A 21,164-nucleotide genomic window follows, 5' to 3' on the forward strand; every position below is an offset into this window, starting at 1 on the left:
TAAATAAATTGCTACAAAGCTACAGTAATTAAGAAAATGTAGTAGTAGCACATGGGATAGACAGATTAGTTTCCTATTACTGCTGTAACAAGTTGCTACAAATTTGGTGGCTTAATGCTTCTGAAGGGGGTCAGAAATTCAAAATCGGTCTCAGTGAGCTGAAGTCAAGGTGTTGTCAGGGCTGGTTATTTCTGGAAGTTCAGAGAGAATAGTCCCTTTTCTCTGTCTTTTTTAGCTTCCAGATGCCACCTAAATTTCTGGCTTATATCATTTCCTTATATTGTTCCAACCTCTTGCTTCCATCATTGTTGTCCTACTGATTCTGATCCTACTGCCTCTCTCTTATAAGAATTCTTGTAATTACATTGAGCTCACTGAATAATCCTGGAAAATCTCTCCATCTTGAGATTCTTATTAGTAATCACATCTGCAGTCTCTATTTTTACCAGAAGTAAAAGTTCTGTCATAGTTTCTGGGGATTAGGACCTGGGGTTATTTGGGGGCCAATATTAAGCCTACCATACATATCAACGAATTAGGAGAGTCCTTAGGTAAATCCTCAATTTTATGGTCATTGATTTTGACAAGGGTATTGAGACAATTTGATGGGTGCAAGTAACAGTCTTTTCAACAAATGGTTTTGGGACAACTGGTACCCATGTGAAAAAGAATGAAGTTGAAAAAAAAAAGAGTGAAGTTGGAAAAAAAGAATGAAGTTTAATCCCTACCTCATATTATATGCAAAAATTAACTCAGAAATTGACAATAGAACTAAAACTATAAAATCTTAGAAGAAAACATATGTAAATCTTCATGATCTTGGTTTAGGCAATAGTTTCTTAGCTATGACACCTGGAAGCACAAACAACCAAAGGAAAAAATGGATAATTGAATCTCATCAAAATTAAAAATGTCTGTGCATCAAAGACACTACTAAAAGAGTAAAAGTATTTATATAACCCACAGAATAGGAGAAAAAAATTTGTGATCATATATCTGATAAGAAACTTTTTAGTAGGACATATAAAGAACTCTTACAACTCAGCATTAAAAAATGCAAATAACCCAATTAAAAATTGGCAGAAGACCCCCCCACCCCCAATTGGCAGAAGATCCAGGTAGATGTTTCTCTGAAGATACACAAATGACCAATAAGGACTTGAAAAGATGCTCAGCTTCATTAGTCATTAGGAAAATACAAATTAAATTTCACAATTAGAGACAACTTCAAACCCAATAAGATGGCTATAATAAGCAAAACAAAATAAGTTTGGTGAAGGTGTGGAGAAGCTGGAACCCTCATACATTTGCTCTCTACATAATGTAAATGGTACAGCCTCCATGGAAGACAATTTTTTGGTTCCCAAAAAGTTAACACAGAATTACCATGCGACCCAAGAATTCTACTCCTAGGTAGAATTTCATTTAGTCAGGAGAAATGAAAATTTATGTCCACACAAAAATTTGTAGATGAATATTAATAACATTAATTTATAATAGCTAAAATGTGCCATTAGCAGATGAATGTTTAAGCGAAATGTTGTAAGTTCATACAACTGAATATTATTCAGCCATAAAATGGAAAGAATCCATACATGCTACAGTATGGGTAAACCTTGGAAACATTATGCTAACTGATAGAAGCCAGTTATAAAAGGCAACATATTAAGACTTCCCTGTTGGTTCAGTGGTTAAGACTGCAGGGGGCATGGGTTCAGTCCCTGGTCAGGGGAAGTAAGATACCACATGCTGCATAGCCAAAGATAAACAGAAAAACAATAATGGGGAAGTGTGTTTGACATGGACAGTTGCTTTCAGTTGTCAGTTGAGGGGAAAGCAGCATGTTAGTGTGATAGCATTCACATATGTGTGTTCTTATGTGTGTAAATGATGTTAACACACACATGCACACTTACAGTCACAGTGGATTACTCCAAAATTTTCAGTGTTTTTTTTTTTTTTTTCCTGGTTTTTGATTACAGGTTTTTATTTTCCTTTTTTCCTTGTTTATAATTTTTTGGAATGAGCATGTCATTTTTTAAAAAAGTTTTTGACTGCACCATGCAGCATGTGAGATCTTAGTTCCTTGGAGTCTTAACCACTGAACCTTCAGGGAAGTTCCTAAATTTATTTTTTATTTTTAATTGAAGGGTAATTACAATTTTGTGTTGGTTTCTGACATTCATCAACATGGATCAGCCATAGGGATATATATGTCTCCTCCCTCTTGAGCCTCCCTCCCACCTTCCACCCCATCCCATCCCTGTAGGTTGTCACAGAGCCCCTGTTTGAGTTCCCTGAGTCATATAGCAAATTCTTACTGGCTATCTATTGTACATGTATTAGTGTATATATTTTCATTCTACTCTCTCCATTCGTCCCACCCTCTTCTTCCTACTGCCCCCCACGTCCATAAGTCTTTTCTTTGTCTGCATCTCCATTGCTGCCCTGCAAAGAAGTTCATCAGTACTATCTTTTTAGAATCCAATATATGCATTCATATAAAATATTCATTTTTTTCTTTCTGACTTACTTCACTCTGTGTAATAGGCTCTAGGTTCGTTCACCTCACTAGCACTGACTCAAATGTGTTCCTTTTTATGGCTGTGTAATATTCCATTGTATATGTACCACAGCTTCTTTATCCATTCATCTGTTGATGGACATCTAGGTTCCTTCCATGTCCTAGCTATTGTAAATAGTGCTGCAATGAACACTGGGGTACATGTGTCTTTTTCAGTTATGGTTTTCTCACGGTATATGCCCACTAGTAGGATTGTTGGGTCATATGGTAGTTTTATTTCTAGTTTTTAAAGAAATCTCCATGCTGTCTTCCATAGTGGCTGTATTAACTTACCTTCCCACCAACAGTGCAAGAGGGTACCCTTTTCTCCACACCCTCTTGAACATTTATTGTTTGCAGATTTTTTGATGATGGCCATTCTGACTGGTGTGAGGTGATATCTCATTGTGGTTTTGATTGCATTTCTCTAATAATGAGTGATATTGAGCATCTTTTCATGTGTTGATTAGCCATCTGTATGTCTTCTTTGGGGAAATGTCTGTTTAGGTCTTTTTCCCACTTTTTGATTGGGCTGTTTGTTTTTGTTATTGAGTTGCATATGCTATTTGTATATTTTGGAAATTAATCCTTTTTCAGTTGTTTCATCTGCTATTATTTTCTCTCGTTCTGCCTAATTTTATTAAATAAGAAAAAAAAAAAAGAAAACTGCTAGCACTTATGGACTCAGATACAGTGGCACTGAGGAAGGAGAAAAGTCCATTAAACTTCAGTTTTTCCCCTGAATATCTCCTCTGTTCCAGGACAAGTGGAAGGAAGGCAGAGCTTGCATCATTGATCAGAATGAATGAGCCTGTTCTTTATCCAGAGTGCAGGGGAAGAAGTGGGGGGGGGGTAATGGGCACAGTGTGGTGGCACCCCTGCTTTGTATTTTAGGTGAACTCTCAGAACAGCAGGCATATCCACAATCAAAGGTAAGCGCCCAAACACCCTAAGCTGAGTGGAAATGCGTTTAACAATGCTTATTATTTGTCTGATTGAGTTCTCTACATCTTTAATTTGCATTAGTACAAGTGACCTGTTGTTTTGCATTTGCTTGAAAGTAATTTCCCTTGTATATGTTTGGTGTCCTGGAGTGGCTTGTGAGCTTTCCTGGGCATGGGATCTTGGATTTTCTTCCTGTTCTTGCTCTCCCAGAGTCTGGTAACAGTGCTTGCACACAGCAAGGACATAGCCAGTGTGGATAAAATGGTTGTATTTGCAGAAACCAGGAGAAACTTTAATCATTAAGTAACTCTGCTATCTATTTGCAGCCGGAAAGATATTCTGTTTTATTCTAAAGCCAAAGATTTTTCTCTTTGGTAGGTGGCTCCTACCGTTAAACTGTTTTATAATTAAGAAATGAACTCCAAAAGACTGTTCTATACATCAGTGTCTCTTTTGCTGTCTCGTATACAGGGTTATTGTTACCATCTTTCTAAATTCCATATATATGCATTAGTATACTGTATTGGTGTTTTTCTTTCTGGCTTACTTCACTCTGTATAATCATGTTGATATATGGCAAAACCAATACAATGTTGTAAAGTTAAAAAATAAAATAAAAAGAAATGAACTGCTGTTTTGGCACACATTTTCAAACAAGTTTGTCTTTTTATATTGAGTACCTTTTTCTGCACCACAAATTACCACAAATTTAATGGCTTAAAAATAACACATTTATTATCTCACAGCTTTTGTGGGTCAGAAGTGTGAACATACCTTAGCCGAATCCTCTGCTTAGGGTCTTAGCCGGTTACAGTCAAGGTCTCAGCCAGACTGTGTAATTATTTAACTGGGGAAGAATCTGCTTTCAGGCTCACTTGGGTGGTTGTCAGAGTTCATTCCCTTGGTGGTGTGAGGACAGAGGGTCCCCTGGCGCTATGTTGGCTGCCCTCACTGCTAGGGGTTGCTCACAGTTTTTTGCTTTATGGGTTTCCCCAATATGGCTACTTAGTTCTTTAAGCTTGTACTGTGCCCTGGTCCTGCCTGCACTCAGGGTAAAGGGATTATATAAGAAGGTGGCCCCTAGGAGGAGGGTATCATGGGAAACCTTATGATTTACTTATCAGCCACACTTGTGATTTATTTTAAACTGTATATCAGAAATTGATGCTGTCCTAGACTAGACATTTCATGATTATTTTATGTTTTTAAAATAACTAACATGAGTATTTGACTTACTATAGCTGGACTCACTGCTAAAACACGTGCTTAGCTGGTTGTCTAAAGGAGCTCCGTTTCCGTGACTTGTCAGGGAACATTTGCTAGGAATTGCTGATGCCAAAAACCAAAACTCAGTTGTTGGTATCATATTTATGGAGAATGGCCCATAAGTTACGTCAACTACCCATTCCTAAAGAAATTCTAAAGCCTCTGTAAGCCAGACCTTTGCAGAGCTGGTCCCATTTCTCTGGCTCCCTTAGAAGTGCTTTGACCTGAAGTCATCAGCCTACAGCAAGTGATCCTATAGGAAACAGTACTAGGAAGCATGTTGCTCATGGATTGTGTAATGTAATGTCTAGTCTTAGTACCAGAAATACCTGTCCTTCTCTTGTTTGGCTTATTTCCTGGAGGCACTGTAAATCTTGTTGCTGCTTTTCTTCCTTCACACTGGCTGATTTTATGACTGGCATGCTGTTGGCAGGTGTTCTGGACTTTCAATAGGTGTTTTGTGTATTAACTTGACTCCTGACCCTGTTTTTACCTTCTACCATTTTTTTTCCCACCTTGCTCTGATTTCCTGACCTTTTACCTTCTTTTTACCTACAATTTTATCATGAAATAAAATGAATAAAAATCAGTCATATCATATAAATCCTGTTGGTAATAAGGAAGAGTATAAATATCAATAATTGGTTTGAATGCTACGGGAGTCTCAGAGTGAGCCTTGTAGTTGTGCCTATAGAAGCCAAGAGCCATTTTTCTTAAATGGAAGGGTAGGTGTTGTGCTGAAGCATTTGAATGCACTGGTGCGTTCAGTAATGACTCAGAGATAGTTCTTCTGTGACTGCCACTTGTGTTGGCTGATGGGAATACCAATCCACATGGCTAGGTGCTGGCAAGAGTTAAAAGAGGAGGCATGAGGTTTAGGTGGTGGGGATTGCTCTTACAGAGGAACTAGAATGGGTACAGTGCAGGAGGAAGGGTGAAGCAGAGATGGAGAGGCCCTAGGAGGAAAATTTATTTCATGAGAATCCTACTTGTCCTCAAGTTCAGACTTTTTGCAGGGATGGTTCTTGGGTTGCTAGGAATCATTCTTGGGTTCCCTCTCTTAATCATGCCTATCAGGCCAGGGCTCTACACCAGCTGCGACAGAACAGGTTTGGGAAGCTGTGTACAGGGGCAGTGCGTGGACAGAGTATTTCTATGGAGACAGATTGGTCCACAAAGGGCACTACCCTGTAAGTTGTCAGCTTGAGCCAGAAGGGGAGATGATAGAAACATTTGGCCAGGAGGGAAGCTGGGGCTGAACGTTTGAATGGACTAGATTATCTGTCCTGTTGAAGGGATGACTTGAAATGGTTGGGGCCTAGTGGGTAAAAGAAGTCAGAGTGGGAAAAAAGGTATGGAGTGGAGGAGGGGCAGGTAGCGTGTTGAAGAAATAAGTTTGTATCCACTGGGCCCTTGCAGATTGTTGCAGGGGCCACTTGTTAAAGTTCTATACAGGCCTACACCTTGTATCTTCCTGGAAAAGGCCAGTTAGAAACTTTCTGGGAACTGGCAGTTGTGGCTTGTTGTCATTAAGATGGAGTTAGCCACTGGATTGATTTCTGACTCTGCCTGACACCTACATTGTCTCTACTTGGCCAAAAAGGAGCAGCTAAAAATGGTTTATTCAAATGTCACAATATACTTTCTTCCAGTAACCACGACCTCCATGAAGAACTATTGAATCAGTTGTCAAGTGAGTAAAATTGAGAAATAACACATCATTCAAGTAAAAATAGCTCTATTTTCAGGACTAGTATTGGAAAAAGCTAAGATAAAAATCTCCTTTTAGCTTTCTTTCCATTCCCCGCCACACTCCACACTTCTTCCAAGATGGTTTGGTTTTTATTTTTTTTTCCTCTACTAAACTGCTTCCTACAAATCTTGGCTTCATTTTTAGATTTAAGGAGTGATAAGGTAATGTACAGACTCATTCATTTGCCCTTTTCTTAATCCATGGGGTCGCAAAGAGTCGGACACGACTGAACTCCTTCTGTGTGTGTCTCTGTGTGTGTTAAATTTAAGTGAAGAAAGTCTAACATTACACACCTGCATGTGCCAGGAACTTCATACATGTGATCCCCCCTAAATCCTTGCAATCCATGAAGTAGGAATGATATGTTTTACATATGGGGAAATTGACACTCCATGACAGACAGGTTCTATAGGCTTGTTCAAGCTTATGCAGGTATTAAGTGGAGGAGCCACAATTCAGATCCAGCACTTTCTGATCTCAAAACCCTTTTGGTTGGCTTCTATGTTGATGCCTACTTCTTAAAGTTGTGGTCAGGATTAAATAAGATAATACATGTAAGGTACCTACTTAGCAGAGCAGTATACATAAATAGATCAATAAAGGGCAGCTATTACCAGCATTACAACCACCACTATTCTGCCTTCCATATAGTTGAGGTTCCCTGGAATACAGGGTGTGTGAACAACTCCCTGCAGGGTCTGTACATAAGTGAGACAGTTTTAACTGTATAGTGATGCTCATTTACTGAATGTGAACCATATATTAGAGCCTTTTTCAAGTTTTCTCCTTTATTATCTTTTCATCTGACAACATTGTTAAGTTGGTATTTAAAAAACTTTAAAAAAATATAGTTAATTTACAATACTGTGTCAGTTTCAGATGTACAATTATACAAGTGATTCAATTATACATATATAAACATATATATTCTTTTTTATATTCTCTTATATTTTTGCAATAGCTTCCTATGCTATACAGTAGATACTTGTTTATCTGTTTTATATATAGTAATGTGTATCTTTTAATCCCAATCTCCTAATTTATCCATCCCCTTCTGTTCCTTTTGGTAACTACAAGTTTGTTTTCTATGTCTATTCAGAGTATATTTATATTTTGTAAATAAGTTCATTTCTATCATTTCTTCAGATTCTACATATAAGTGATATCATATGATCTTTGTTTTAGTTCACTTAGTATGATAATCTCTAAGTCCATCCATGTTGCTGCAAATGGCATTATTTTTTCTTTTTTTATGGCTGAGTAATAGCCATGAAATTAAAAGACGCTTACTCCTTGGAAGAAAAGTTATGACCAACCAAGATAGCATATTGAAAAGCAGAGACATTACTTTGCCAACAAAGGTCCGTTTAGTCAAGGCTATGGTTTTTCCAGTGGTCATGTATGGATGTGAGAGTTGGACTGTGAAGAAAGCTGAGCACCGAAGAGTTGATGCTTTTGAACTGTGGTGTTGGAGAAGACTCTTGAGAGTCCCTTGGACTGCAGGGAGATCCAACCAGTCCATTCTAAAGGAGTTCCACCCTGGGATTCCTTTGGAAGCAATGATGCTAAAGCTGAAACTCCAGTACTTTGGCCACCTCATGTGAAGAGTTGACTCATTGGAAAAGACTCTGATGCTGGAATGGATTGGGGGCAGGAGGAGAAGGGGACGACAGAGGATGAGATGGCTGGATGGCATCACCCACTCGATGGATGTGAGTCTGAGTGAACTCCGGGAGTTGGTGGTGGACAGGGAGGCCTGGTGTGCTGTGATTCATGGGGTCGCAAAGAGTCGGACATGACTGAGCGACTGAACTGAACTGAACTGAATATTCCATTGTGTGTGTGTGATATGTGTATATATATACATATACCACATCTTTTTTATCCATTCCTCTGTTGACGCACATTTAGGTTGCTTCTACGTTTTGGCTATTGTAAATAGTGCTGCTATGAACATTTGGGTGCCTCTAAGTGTGTCCTTGAGGTCACAAAGAGTTGGACACAACTGGGCAACTGAACAACACAAGTGTGTGAAAGAGTGTCACTAAGTCATGTCCAACTCTTTTGTGACCCCATGGACTGGTCAGGCTCCTCTGTGCATGGAATTCTCCAGGCAAGATTACTAGAGTGGGTTGCCATTTCCTTCTCCAGAGTGTCTTCCTGACCCAAGGATTGAACCCGGGTCTCCTGCATTGCAGGTGGATTATTTACCATCTGAACTACCAAGGATATAATTATTGCTGTCAAATGGCCTCCTGGTTAGCCAGACAAACCAGTATACTTGGAAGATGAAAGCCCAAAGAGTGAGTCTGTGCAGCTGGGCAAGAGAATCTCATGCCAAGGATGCTCTCCAGAGACTTTGCTGGCAGAATTTCATCGTTTTTACTTCTCTTGGTGTCTTGCCTCACTCATAGACAAAGCTTCCAGAATTCTCTCCAAGTTTGTATCTGCTAGAACACTCTCCTGCATTTCTCGAAGAGAAGCAGCCACAAGAAACGATGGAGGGATGTCTAAAAAGTCATCGCACTGGTTTTTAGAGATGAGTTTGTGTTACAGGGGCACACAAGAAGGTCACAGAATTGTTCCAACCCCATATATCAAACCCTGCAGAGAAACAATATTAGTTTCTTCTATTCAATAGACTGCTGAGCATTCTTTCTGCCCAAAGACAGCTCTGATTGTCAGCCTCTGCCTTCTTCAGTCTCCAGCCCATGGACTCAGCCCTAATCCACCATGAGGCAGAAAGGATATTAATCATTCCATCCCTATCATCAGGTGGGGTCTGGACCTACTTTTGTTGCCAGGCTTATATCCACTTTGCTTGAGAGGAACCCATGCAACCAGGCCAGGTGACTGGGTTGTTGCCTTGTTTTTATCCACCTGGCCCACCAGTTCTCCACGTTCCTCTAAACCATCTTCTACCAGTCTATAATCCTTGACCCACTCTTTCTCTGGAGCCTGGACCTGGCCCTTACAATCTCAGCTGCTCAGTTTCCACTTCTCAGGTGCTGATGTGTGCTGCTAGCTGCCTTGGCCTATGGAAGCTGGCCACACTTGAGAATCATAGCTCCCCACATGAGCTTTTGGGCTAAGTGTAGTGGACTGTCCACCACTCTGTTCAGAGACTAGACCTTTGCCTGTTCACAGCTTTCTTCTCCCCTCGACTAGCTCACTGCAGTGGTCCTTTTGGCTCCTGTCTGAACTTGTACTGCTTATACATCATGATGCATAGACGAGTACTCAACCATCTTTGTGATGTGATGAATGTGTTGTGTTATCATGGAGAGAACTGGAAAAGTGATTTTTTTAACCACAGCTAGCAACTGCCTTTTTCTTTACACCTTTTGTGTGAGTTGGAACAGCTTCTCTTTCACATGCCATGTAGTGACAGCTCTCATAACTTTTGGTGTATTAGTGAACTCAAGGTATACTGTTGGGACAGAAGACATGGGTTTGAGTTTGTAGATCTGTTATTGTGTGGGACCTTGGGTATGATGCCCCACCTTGCTGGATCCTAGTTTCCTCATCTATAAAAAGTGGGGGTGATAATGGTTATATATCTCATGATATATAGTGATGAGAAGATGAAAGAATGAATGTGAAAATGTTTCATGACATACTCTTTATCCTGTAGAGGAGAACCTTGCAAGTTATGAAATTTTATGACCAGAATTTTATGTGTTGTTTCTCACATGTGAAGATGTGCATGTGGGTATCAGGACATCTAGTGGCCAAAAAGTCTGACCACCAACTGATGGATGCTTATAAGACATCCAGTGGGCTTTCATATCTTAGATTTAGCTGTGGCTCTGTGACTTAGTGCATAGAAAATCAAACATTACACATTTGATTACAGCCAAATCCATATATGAGGAGGCAGCAGGTAGTAGTGAAAAGAACATGGACTTGAGACAACCTGAATTCAGATTTTAGCTTAGCTGCTTAATGGTTGGGTGAACTTGGGCATATTAATCGATCTCTTTACATCTCAGTTTCATCACAATAATACCACCCACAAATGATTGAGTTTTTTAAAGATCCAATCCAACCATTTTGGTCTATTGATTGGAACATTCAGCTCACTTATACTTAATGTATTTACAAATATATTTGGGATTAAACTTACTATTTTATAGTATTGTTCTTTGTTTTCTTCTGTGCCTTTCTTTCAGTTAATTATTTTTAATCATGCTATTATTTTCCCTTTGCCACTTAGAAAGTTATATACTCTATTTATTTAGATGTTAGCCTGTAAATTAAAACATGCCTAAATAACATCGAATTCTAAAGTGAGTCTAAGCCTTTATCCTACTCCCAGATACTGTAAGAATTTTGGAACTCATTTATATTTTGTCCTCTCCTCCTCACCTCAAGCTTATATACGTTTTGGTATTAAAATCTATTGCATTTCATTTTTGTTTTTAATACCTCTAGACATTATTATTATTGCTTTTATAGTTAATGTTCATTTATATTTGCCCACATTTTTATTACTTTATTTTTCAGTCTTTTTTACACCTCAGATATTCCATCTGGTATATTTTCTTTTGACTTTAAATAAATCTTTATTAGTAAATACTTTTTGGTAAAAGTATACACTAATGCTAGATCTGACAGACTGCCTGATGAACTATGGACAGAGTTCCATGACATTGTACAGGAGACAGGAATGAAGACCATCCCCAAGAAAAAGAAATGCAAAAAAGCAAAATGGCTGTCTGAGGAGGCCTTATAAATAGCTGTGTAAAGAAGGGAAGTGAAAAGCAAAGGAGAAAAGGAAAGATATACCCATTTGAATGCACAGTTCCAAAGAACAGCAAGGAGAGATAAAAAAGCCTTCCTCAGTGATCAATGCAAAGAAATAGAGGAAAACAATAGAATGGGAAAGACTAGAGATCTCTTAAAGAAAATTAGAGATACCAAGGGAACATTTCATGCAAAGATGGGCTCAATAAAGGACAAAAATGGTAGGGAACTAACAGAAGCAGAAGATATTAAGAAGAGGTGGCAAGAATACAAAGAAGAACTGTACAATAAAGATCTTCACAACCAAGATAATCACGATGGTGTGATCACTCACCTAGAGCCAGACATCCTGGAATGTGAAGTCAAGTGGGGCTTAAGAAGCATCACTACGAACAAAGCTAGTGGAGGTGATGGAATTCCAGTTGAGCTATTTCAAATCCTAAAAGATGATGCTGTGAAAGTGCTGCACTCAATATGCCAGCAAATTTGGAAAACTCAGCAGTGGCCACAGGACTGGAAAAGGTCAGTTTCATTCCAGTCCCAAAAAAGGCAATGCCAAAGAATGATCAAACTACCACACAATTGCACTCATCTCACACGCTAGTAAAGTAATGCTCAAAATTCTCCAAGCCAGGCTTCAGCAATACGTGAACTGTGAACTTCCAGATGTTCAAACTGGTTTTAGAAAAGGCAGAGGAACCAGAGATCAAATTGCCAACATCCACTGGATCATCAAGAAAGCAAAAGAGTTCCAGAAAAACACCTATTTCTGCTTTATTGACTATGCCAAAGCCTTTGACTGTGTGGATCACAATAAACTGTGGAAAATTCTGAAAGAGATGGGAATACCAGACCACCTGACCTGCCTCTTGAGAAACCTGTATGCAGGTCAGGAAGCAACAGTTAGAACTGGACATGGAACAACAGACTGGTTCCAAATAGGAAAAGGACTACATCAAGGCTCAATATTGTCACCCTGCTTATTTAACTTATATGCAGAGTGCATCATGAGAAACGCTGGGCGGGAGGAAGCACAAGCTGGAATCAAGATTTCCGGGAGAAATATCAATAACCTCAGATATGCAGATAACACCACCCTTATGGCAGAAAGTGAAGGAGAACTAATGAGCCTCTTGATGAAAGTGAAAGAGGAGAGTGAAAAAGTTGGCTTAAAACTCAACATTCAGAAAACTAAGATCATGGCATCTGGTCCCATCACTTCATGGCAAATAGATGGGGAAGCAGTGGAAACAGTGGCTGACTTTATTTTTCTGGGCTCCAAAATCATTGCAGATGGTGATTGCAGCCATGAAATTAAAATACACTTACTCCTTGGGAGGAAAGTTATGACCAACATAGATAGCATATTGAAAAGCAGAGACATTATTTTGTCAACAAAGATCCGTTTAGTCGAGGCTATGGTTTTTCCAGTAGTCATGTATGGATGTGAGAGTTGGACTATAAAGAAAACTGAGCACCTAAGTATTGATGCTTTTGAACTGTGGTGTTGGAGAAGACTCTTGAGAGTCCCTTGGACTGCAAAGAGATCCAACCAGTCCATCCTAAAGGAGATAAGTCCTGGGTGTTCTTTGGAAGGACTGATGTTGAAGCTGAAACTTAAATACTTTGGCCACCTGATGCGAAGAGCTGACTCATTTGAAGAGGCCCTGATGCTGGGAAAGATTGAAGGTGGGAGGAGAAGGGGACGACAGAGGATGAGATGGTTGGATGGCATCACCGACTCAATGGACATGGGTTTGGGTGGACTCTGGGAGTTGGTGATGGACAGGGAGGCCTGGCGTGCTGCGGTTCATGGTGTTGCAAAGAGTTGGACTCGAATGAGCAACTGAACTGAACTGAACTGAATGCTTATTATTATTAATATTATTATTATAATTGCCTATAGTTGTCTGTGTTTTGCATTGATTCAAAAAAATATTTCTGTAGCCTGTAGAACTCTAGGTGGATAGTTATTTGGGGATACTCCCTGGTGGTTCAGTGGTTAGGACCTTTCACTGCTGGGGCCAGGTGTGATCCCTGGCCCAAGAACTAACACCTTCAAGCCATGTGGTATGGACAGAAAGGAAAAAAAATTTTTGTTCAACATATTGAAATAGCCTATTGTCTTTTGTTGCTGGTTTTGAGAGGTCAGCTATCTATTTGGTTATTCCTCTGAAGTTGACTTGTCTTTTTTATCCTACTTTTAAATTCATCCTCCCACACCACACATACCTCAAATCTGTCTCTGTATAGTTTCATTACTATGTGTCTAGGCATGAATTTCTTTTCCTGTAGCCTGCTTGGAATTCACTGGACCTTTTGAATCTTAGAATTTTGTCATTATTCTGCCTACGGTGACCATGTGATATCTTCTCACAGCCAGGACTCTTCCTAGAGTGAAAGGAGGTGATATTAATTATTAAACTGGCATAACAGGCCTAAGGTACGACTATCCCAAGCAAACAGAATACATATGGTCACTATACCCCTCTCTCCCTCCAGCCATCTTATGCTTAATACAGTTTGCATGGTATTTTTTTCCCCAGTCATTTACTTTTGACCTGTCACAGTTTTATTCTTAGTTTGTATCTTGTTGGCAGTGTATAGTTCAGTTTTGCTTTTTTATCCATTCTGAGAATCGGATTTAGGCTTACCATTTTGTTGTTTCCTGTTTGTCTCGTTTCTTTTTGGCTGTTGTTTGTATCCTATTTTCCGCTTTCATGTTGATTATTTGAACATATTTTAGTATTCTATTTTATCAATTGCCTTTTTAGCTGTAATAATTTATATTAGTTTTTAGTGATTGTCTTAGCAATTAAAATATACATTCCTGAGCTTTACCAATCTATTTAGAATTAATACGATGCCATTTAATGTAAAATGTAGAAACTTTTTAACCATATAGATCCCTTTAATCCCCATTTCATCCTTTATGTTATAATTGCCGTATACCACATCTACCTACATTGAAAATCAGAAAAGAAAGTGTTATACTTTTTTAAAATAATCATGTATGATTTAAAGAATTTAAGAAGTAGACCACTTCTAATGCTTTTCATTTGTTCTTGAAGATCCAGGTTTTCCCCCAGTACTGTTTCCCTTTAGTGTAAAGAACACTGCAATGTGTCCTCTTAGTTCTCCTTTTTCTACAAATTTATTTATTTTGCCTTCATTCCTAAGGGATATTTTCACTTGATATAGAATTCTGGGTGACTTTCTTCCCTCCCATCACTTTAAGCATGCTCCACCATCTTATATTCTTCATATTTTCTGATGAGAAATCTATGGTCATCCTGCTTCACTGTCATCAGATAAATGAAAATTAAAATCACAGTATGGGACCAGTAACTTCTGAAAGGGGTAACTGTTTACTTGACAAAATACAAAAGCTACCTGAGGATTCTGATGTAAAAATATAAGTAGAAAAACTGTGGAGGAGACCTGCAATTCAAAGAAGCAACATGCCTGGGCATGAGTTTTGTGCTATTTGTTTCTGTCTTCATAGCTTTGCCCCAAGGGCAGGCACTCAGTTTGTTTCCTGAGCAGGGCAACAAAGCAGCTTCCATTCTGATAGAAATGGTTCTGATTTCTGCCCAAGAGAACCAGGGAAAGAAATCCAGACAGTCATGACTAGAGTGTGAGGTGTAATTCCCAGAGGGGAGAGTTGGAGAAAGGGATCTCCTATTTCTGTGTATGAACACAGGGACGTCTCAGGCTGACTCCTGAACCAGTAGTATAGAGCAGACTTAAAGAAGCAGAGTGAAGACTTAAAGACTTAATAGTTAACCACCACCATGCATGGGCCATGGTTATTTTGTTTGTATATGTAATCTCCACTCGGTTTTTTCCTGTTTTTGATTTTATTATTAATTTATTTCTGTTATTAATTTCTGTTTATATTTCTGTTATTAATTTCTATTCTATTTAGTTAAAAAGCATGCTGAATGGTTTTAATATTTTATATATGTAGAGGTTTTTTCATGCTTAGCATGTCAGTTCAGTTCAGTTCAGTCACTCAGTCATTTCTGACTCTTTGCAACCCCATGGACTGCAGCATGCCAGGCCTCCCGTTCATCACAATCCTGGAGTTCATTCAAACTCATGTCCATTGAGTCGGTGATGCCATCCAACCATCTCATCCTCAGTCGTCCCCTTCTCCTCTGCCTTCAATCTTTCTCATTTCAGTCTTTCAAATGAGACGCTCTTTGCATCAGGTGGCCAAAGTATTGGAGTTTCAGCTTCACATCAGTCCTTCCAATGAACATTCAGGACTGATTTCCTTTAGGATGGACTGGTTGGATCTCCTTGCAGTCCAAGAGACTCTCAAAAGTCTTCTCCAACACCACAGTTCAAAGCATCATTCTTCAGCGCTCAGCTTCTTTATAGTCCAACTCTCACATCCATACATGACTAGGCTCAGCGTATAGTAGATTTTAATAACTCCGGGTGCCCTTAAAAGAATGTGAATTCTGGCTCTTTTGGGATGCAGGGATCTGTAAATGAATATTGCATCGCCTTGTTAATTGTTCTCTTCGGAACTTTTATGTGTATACTGATATTTTGTCTGCTGGGTCTAACTATTAAGATTGATGGAGATGGCAATAAGATCCACGTATAGCACAGGGAACTATATTCAATATCCTATGATAAGCCATAATGGGAAAAGAATATAAAAAAGAATATATATATATATATAACTGAGTTACCTTGCTTTACAGCAGAAATTAACACAGCATTGTATATGAACTATACCTCAATTAAAAATATTGATGGGTAGTATTCCTTTATTATTGTGAGTTGTCTATTCTCATTTAGTTTTCTCAGGATTTTGCTATGTGTAATAAACTTAAAAGCTATATTACTATGTATATACCATTTAGGATAGTGATATCTATTGATTATATTGAAATCTTTGTCATCATAGAGATATTGAGGGAGGTATTGACTCTTTTTAACATTTAAAAAAGTCTTACTTATTTTTTAACATTAAAAATTTAATACAGTTTTAAGGTTCCTTTCCATTTACAGTTATTACAATATATTGCTATATTCCCCCATGTTGTATGTACATCTTTGAGCGCGTCTTACACCCAGTAGTTTGTGCCTTCCACTCCCCCACTCCTACACTGCTCCCCACTGGTAAACATAGTTTGTTCTCTGTATCCAGCATCTGCTTGTTTTCTGTTATGTTCACTAGTTTGTTGTTTTTTAATTTCACATATAGGTGATATAGTATTTGTCTTTCTCTGTCTGGCTATTCACTTAGCCCTAAGTCCATCCATGTTAGTTCATTCTTGGGTTCTTCATTCTTTCCTGCATTTCCACATTCTGTCTGGGGTCCCTTTCTTCTGCCTCATGGACTCCCCTTATTCTTGTTGTAGTGCAGGGCTTGGAATGTTTGTATACTCCCTAGAATATTAGAGCATCTAGTCCTAGTTGTTACTGAAGCTCTCTCAGGCAGTTAAACTAGGATTTTTATAATGTATCCATATTTAATTAGTTATTGCAACAGGAGTATTTATTGCCCATGATTTATTTACATTTACCTCAGGTTGAAGTTGTGTGATTATTTTAATGTCTCTTTCTTGAACTCAGTTGTAAGCTATGTAAGTAGGAACATTGTCTGCTTTGCTGATTTGGGGTTGTCTGACATTTTATAGGTTATTTGGAATAAGTGAATGCATGATAAGGAGATGATCTATACAAATAGCTGTTCATTGTAGGTTCTGATAAAATTAATGGTACTTTACTTCTTAACTCTCTGATTTCTGTCCAACTGTAATCATACTAGAGTGGAGGCTAAAATCTGTACCTATTATCAGATATTTTGCCGTGCCTTTAATAGAGGGAGTAAGAGAAGTGTCAGGGGAGGCTACAGAAGCTGGGATGTTGAGATACAACTGGCTGACTTACTTATTATAGGTTTACTGGAGCTAAGTCTTGTAGCTGACAGTATGAGGATTGACTCATTTCATTCTATGTTTTGAGATTTGGGGTTACACAGTGGATGATTGTGAAAGTAACCACTCTCATACTTCAGCAGCAGAAGCATCTTAAGCTGTACTTAATCTATTTATGAATTCAACTGGAGAATGTCATGATAATTACTTAGCATCCTCTGTGTGTAAGAATCTGCAAATGAGCAGAGGCACCCAGGGAAAATGAGGTGCAATTGTATAGCATAATGTGACCCCATGGATACAGGAAGCAGGGAGACTACTATTCTACTCGTTAGATTAATAAGGTTTTTGATATATACGAAAATAGTGTTATAGAAGTATCTGGCTTTCAATATGTGTCTTAGGGCCTTGTAAAAGTGTTGCTGCTCCCCTGCATTCTAGAATCAAGAGCCATATTAGTAGGATATAGCCAATTATAAGTGAGACAGCCACTCTGGTTATCAATTGTTATGACACAAATTGAGAGTAGAGGATTTATACTTGGTCATTTTTCAAAAAGGAGGTTCTAAGAGAAATTCATTGGCTTGTCTGAAATTCTTAAATTATTATCCTCAGAGCTGTGACATTTTTAGAAGAGGAGCATCATATTGCCTCCAAAGATAATACATCATAGCAGATGAAACATAAAAGGAATTTTTGAGTGATTCAATACAACGATGTTCTTTTGCTTTTTAAAGCATTTCATTTTCTTTAAAAGCCAAAAGTTTCTACATTTAAATCTCTTTCTCTCCCCATCTGGGAATTAAGGTAGAAGCCAGTTCTTCCAATTCTCTGAGTCATTTGGCTTATACGTGGATATGCATTTTACAATTGAAGACCCATCCCATTTATTTTCATATTTGGGTCTCATGGTATCTTTAACTAGGCAGGGGAAAGAGTTGATATCTGTCTTTAGATATTGAGAACCAAGACTCTGAGTCCTGGCCAGTGTTCTTGCCTTTATTCACTCTGCCATCCCAGAGCTGAGTTTATGTGGATCTAACTTCATTATTATTTGTTCAACCATCAGTTGAAAGTGAGTGTTAGTCACTCAGTCATGTCTGACTCTTTGCGACCCCATGGACTGTAGCCCACCAGGCTCCTCTGTGAATGGAATTTCCAGGCAAGAATACTGGCATGGGTAAGCTATTCCCTCTCCAGGGGACTTGTTTCCCCAACGCCAGGGGATTGAACCCTGTCTTACCACATTACAAGGCAGATTCTTTACAATCTGAGCCATCACTCAAACCCTTACATTCAGCTTGTGTATATGAGAAAGGAAACCACAGATAATTTTTGAATTCTTGCTGGATCAAAGACCTATTTTTCTCAAAATATTTAATTAGATTTGTGTATAGTAACCTAACCATTGAACTCTGCTCATTGAGAAAATACTGTCCACAGTAAAATATGTCCTGGGAAGAAAAATATCCAAAAGGTTAAAAAACATGCAGGTTGAGATGAAATGCCTGACTTAAAAAAAAAAAATTCTTTGCAAGAATAGCTTTCCCATTCAAATGACAGGAAATGAGTGGTGAGACAGGGAAAAGTCTACAGCAGAGAGGACAAACATGATTATTAATTCATTAGTAAACTGCCTTTTCCTCCTGTAGCATCTGTCATTTTCCTTCTATCAAGTCTAGTCTGTTTTTTCTATTGAGATTGAACTCTCAGATAAAAAAATAATCAGACTTGGTAATTCTGTTTATAACTGAGTATAGCCATTTTATGTTGCCACAATAAAGTTTTCAGCCAGGGGTTAGATGAATCTGCCTTTTCTGTGTGGCTAATTGATATTGTCAATAGTAACTTCGTCATAAGCTTTGCAAGGTTATTTTTATAAAGCATTAGCCTACAGAATTGGCCTTGGCGGATACCCCCAGGGCCTGGGAGTACCTCTGCTCTGCCATCCCACCCCAGTCCTGTTCCCTATTGCCTTTATTACCAACTAATGTTAGGTTCTCTTCTCTCTGTCTCTGCTGTATTACACCACACACACACACACACACACCACCAACACAAGAGTTCCCAATAATTGGCCTGGAGTGAACATTTATTTAGTGTTTAGTTCAGTTCAGTCACTCAGTCGTGTACAACTCCTTTGCAACCCCATGGAATCGCAGCACGCCAGGCCTCCCTGTTCCATCACCAATCCCAGACGTTCACACAGACTCACGTCCATCGAGTCAGTGATGCCATCCAGCCATTCATCCTCTGTAGTTCCCTTGCTCTCCTACCCCCAATCCCTCCCAGCATCAGTCTTTTCCAGTGAGTCAACTCTTCGCATTAGGTGTATAGCTACTTTAATACATTTACCTTATTTTTATTCTGAGTTGACTAGTTGATTTGGGATTTAAATCATTATTCAAAGAATATTTATTGAATACCCACTGTGTGCTAGGTACTGTTTTGTGTCCTATGGATAAACCAGAGAACAAGATAGGAAGAAATCTTGATCTCATAGACTCTGCAATTCAGTGTCAGAGGAGACAAATTAAACAGTAAAGAAAATGTAGAGTAACTCGGTGATGAATGCTGTGAGTAGAATCAGGGAGCACAGGCGACAGGAACACACCTGTGGTGTGTGGGGAGAGGGTGCCATTTGGAATTGGGTGGCAAGAGAGGTCTCACTGGACAAGGTGCCATTTGAATTAAGATTTGAAGGAGCTGAGAGAATAATGCAGCAGACATCTGAGGAAAACATTCTAGGCAAAGGGAGAGCATCCAAGTGCAAAGACCCTCAGATGGACCTGTGCGTAGCTAGGTCTGTGAAATGCCAGGTGACTGGAATTGAGTAAGGGAGGTAGAACCTGGCTGGAGGCCTTAAGAGTCATGGAGGACTGTTGGGAGCCAGTAGGGAAGTGATATGATCTGACATGTGTTTAATGGATCACCATGCCCACTGTTGAAACCAATGTTAAGCAGCAGGGCAGAAGTGGGCCAGTGAGGAGGTTGCTGCAGACCCTAAGGCAGAGATGCTAGGGGCTGGAACAGTGGCAACAGGGGCAGAGGTGAGAGATGATGGGGTTCTAAGTGTAGTCAGAAGCTATTGCCGATAGGATTTCTTACAGAAGGCTGAGCGTGAGAATTGATGCTTTTGAACTGTGGTGTTGGAGAAGACTCTTGAGAGTCCCTTGGTCTGCATGGAGATCAAACCAGTCCATCCTAAAGGAATTCCACCCCTGAATATATTGGAAGGACGAATGCTGAAGCTGAAGCTCCATGCTTTGGCCACCTGATGCAAAGAGCGGAAAAGGCCTCAATGGAAAAGGCCTTGATGCTGGGAAAGACTGAAGGCAGGAGGAGGAGGAGATGACAGAGGACGAGATGGTTGGATGGCATCACTGACTCGTGGACATGAGTTTGAGCAAGCTCCGGGAGTTTGGTGATGGACAGGGGAGGCCTGGTGTGCTGCAACCCATGGGGTCGCAAAGTGTTGGACACGACTGAATGACTGAACAACAACAGATTGTGTGTAGATATGAAAGAATGAGAGGATCAGAGGACTTGAAGGGATTTGACCTGAACAACTAGAAGGGTGGGTTGTTATTAACTTCAATGGGGAATATTGAGGAGGAGCAGGTTTCAGGGGAAGTCTGGGCTTTGGTTTTGGACATGTTAAACTTGAGATACCTGTTAGATATTCAGGGGGAGTTATTGAGAAGGCAGCTGGACACATCTGGGCTTCAGAAGATACATATATGTGCATTGGAGAGTTGTCTGCATAGAGATGGAATTTAAAGACAGAGGACATGATGAGATCATGAAGGGAGTAAGTTGTAGAGAAAATGTCCCAAATACTGGGCCTGAAGTCTTTTGACATTTAAAGGTGAGATAGATGTGAAAGAGCTAGTAAAAGTGACTGAAATAGAGATGCAGGTAGGTGGTCTGAGAGACCCCAAGTGTGTGCCTGACAGTGCATGCAAATGCAGCAGTCACTTCATCATTAGGC

The sequence above is a fragment of the Bos taurus genome, unplaced genomic scaffold (genome assembly GCF_002263795.3).
Source record: "Bos taurus isolate L1 Dominette 01449 registration number 42190680 breed Hereford unplaced genomic scaffold, ARS-UCD2.0 Super-Scaffold_1723_ScbfJmS_2085, whole genome shotgun sequence".
NCBI classification, from domain to species: domain Eukaryota; kingdom Metazoa; phylum Chordata; class Mammalia; order Artiodactyla; family Bovidae; genus Bos; species Bos taurus.